Below are 3370 nucleotides of genomic sequence, written 5' to 3'. Positions count from 1 at the left end.
TCTTCTGTAGCAGGGCTAGGATGAGAGTTCTCCCTCTGGCGAGCTGCATCCTGGGCCACCCTAGCCTCCTGCCCTTGTTCCTGTGCAGTAGTGCTGGGTGCACCTGCATGTGCAAACCCATCTATCCTACTCTCTGAACTTCGAATGGTGCCAGTCTCTGTGCTGGTATCTGTAAGTGTAAAGTTGAGTGATGCTTCCTCTTCTGCAATCCCACCATCGTCTTTCTCTGCCCCAGAGGGCTGTGTGAAGCTTCTAGACCTGAAATGGAAGAAAGGGAAAAGGGTTAGCATTTAGTAAGCATTGGTAAGCAATGACAAATGAGTGGCTTCTGGAAGCAGCTGCAATCTATCATTTACCATGTGTAAGGTGATATTTAATTCAGAAGAGAATGAGGAAAGAAATGGTGGATTGACCTGCGGGATTGTCCTCGAGCCTTGCCAGACACCCCACTTCAGACACAGCCCTAACCACAATGTCCATGACTTGTTCTTCCAGTGGGGATAGCAAACGGATGATCAGGATCCCTTCTTATATGGTTGCCTGCTTTCTGTTATTGTGTGCAAGCTCCTCCTGCAAGAAGGAAGAGATTGTGCTAGTGTTAGTGTAGTGAGATGTTTTGGTGATATGAAAGTCAGGGTAGAATAGTGTTGATGGTGCGAAAGATGGTAGATGTGTGAGGAGGTGAGAGAGGTAATAGTGAGGAGTAGCAGGTGAGAATGCTGCAGAAGGAGGTGGAGTGAAGTGCTGCAATGATTGAATAGGAGTGCTGGTAATCAGGGAAGACAAGGGTTGTGAGTGCTGGGGCAACAGGTAGTGCAAGGCTAAGAGGTGAATAAATAAAGATATGAGTTAGGAGGTTTACCTGAGCTACTGGGGCCATTTAACACCTTCCTGCATTGCAGCTATGTCCTGGGTGTGATGCTTCTGGCACTCACCTGCTCTGCCACTTCTGCCCACTTGTACTGGGCTGCTTGCCTGGATATCTTCCTGCTGCCCAGTGGAAAAATGACTCTTTCTGCTGATCTCCACCACCAATAACTCCAATGCAGCATCAGAAAAATGGAAGGGGATGGTGGGGAGCTTTGTAGCTTTTGACTGAGGTTGTGACATGATTTGGCTTTTACCTGGCTGTCTTACGTGAAATGAGTTTGATCAGTCCAAACCAAATTCTGAGGAGGAATAGGTCCAATAACAGAAACTGTACCAAATCTGGCAGTAAATTTGCAACTTTACAAGTTGACCCAGAAAGGTCACAATGATGACCCAGAAAGGTCACAATGATGGTTCTTGTGGTTCCCCTTTTAAAGTTGGGGTTAAGGCATGTCTTTGGAGCAGAGTAGAGAGAGCTTAACTCTGCAACAAACTATACTATGCTTATGATCGGAATCACTGATGCTGAGGCTGGTGGCCAAAACAGAAAAATGTGTATTTCCAAATGATTATATCCCTTATCTTCTGAACACACAAAAAAAATCACAGATTGTTTTTTGGGCTGAAAAAAAAATACTGACAAGACACATGCCAAAATTAATTTCAAGGCTAGAATCATACTGTGTAATTAATGAGTTGCAGCAAATACAGTTTCAGCTAATAATTAAAAGAGTAATAATGAGAATTCTACTAAAAGAGTAATTGTTGTCAAAACAAAAACATTTTGCAACATCCAACAAAGCTTTGAGCACTGGACGTATAATATAACCTCAGCAGTGCCAACACTGCAATGGGCATGTGCATACATTTTTATTTATTTAAAAATAGAGAGTGAAATGACTTGTTGTAAAAGCTATTGAGGAATCTCTTGCCTAAATTTTCTTGCTCTGAAAATCTGCAGCCTGTAAACTGAGCAGTTACTCTGGCATTAAGCGATTGCTGCCTTTCAATGCTGGTCCTATCAGAGTTTGTGGCATCATCAAGAGTGCCCAATGGACATACAAACGTAAGAACATAAGAAATAGGAGCAGAAGTAGGCCATTTGGCCCCTCGAGCCTGCTCTGCCATTCAATAAGATCATGGCTGATCTGATCATGGACTCAGCTCCACTTCCCTCCCTTCCATAATCCTTTATTCCCTTATCGCTTAAAAATCTGTCTATCACCGCCTTAAAAATATTCAATGACACAGCCTCCAAAACTCTCTGGGGCAGAGAATTCCATAGATTTACAACCCTCTGAGAGAAGAAATTTCTCCTCATCACAGCTTTAAATGGGTGGCCCCTTATTCGAAGACTATGTCCCCTAGTTTTAGTTTCCCATAGATTGGAAATATCTTCTGCATCCACCTTGTCGAGCCCCCTCATTCGCTTATATGTTTCAATAAGATCACCTCTCATTCTACTGAACTCCAATGTGCATAGGCCCAACCTACTCAAACTATCCTCATAAGTCAACCCCCTCATCTCCGGAATCAGCCTAGTGAACGTTCTCTGAGCTGTCTCCAATGCAAGTATATCCTTTCTTAAATACAGAGACTAAAACTGCATGCAGTACTCCAGATGTGGCCTCACCAATACCCTGTACAGTTGTAGCAGAACTGCTCTGCTTTTATACTCTATCCCCCTTGCAATAAAGGCCAACATTCCATTTGCCTTCCTGATTACTTGCTGTACCTGCATACTAACTTTTTGTGCTTCATGCACAAGGACCCCCAGGTCTCTCTGTACTGCAGAACTTTGCAAATTTTCTCCATTTAAATCATAATTTGCTTTTCTATTATTTCTGCCAAAGTGGATAACCTCACATTTCCCCACATTATACTCCATTTGCCAATTTTTTGCCCACTTAGCCTGTCTATATCCATTTGCAGATATTTTGTGTCCTCCTCACAATTTGCTTTCCCACCCATCTTTGTATCTTCAGCAAACTTGGCTACATTACACTCGGTCCCTTCATCCAAGTCATTAATATAGATTGTAAATAGTTGAGGACCCAGCACTGATCCCTGCGGCACCCCACTAGTCACTGTTTGCCAACTGGAAAATGACCCATTTATTCCGACTCTCTGTTTTCTGTTATTTAACCAATCCTCTATCCGTGCTAATATAGTACCCCCAACCCTGTGAGCTTTTATCTTGTGCAGTAACCTTTTATGTGACACATTATCGAATGCCTTCTGGAGATCCAAATACACCACATCCACTGGTTCCCCCTTATCCACCCTACTCGTTACATCCTCAAAGAACTCCAGCAAATTTGTCAAACAGGATTTCCCTTTCATAAAATCAGCTGACTCTGCTTGACTGAATCATGCTTTTCCAAATGTCCTGCTACTGCTTCCTTAATAATGGACTCCAGCATTTTCCCAGTGACAGATGTTAGACTAACTGGTCTATACTTTCTTGCTTTTTGTTTACCTCCTTTTTTAAATAGGGGTG

This window comes from Pristiophorus japonicus, chromosome 5, assembly GCF_044704955.1.
Source record: "Pristiophorus japonicus isolate sPriJap1 chromosome 5, sPriJap1.hap1, whole genome shotgun sequence".
In the NCBI taxonomy this organism is placed as follows: domain Eukaryota; kingdom Metazoa; phylum Chordata; class Chondrichthyes; family Pristiophoridae; genus Pristiophorus; species Pristiophorus japonicus.
This window is presented reverse-complemented; position numbering follows the sequence as displayed.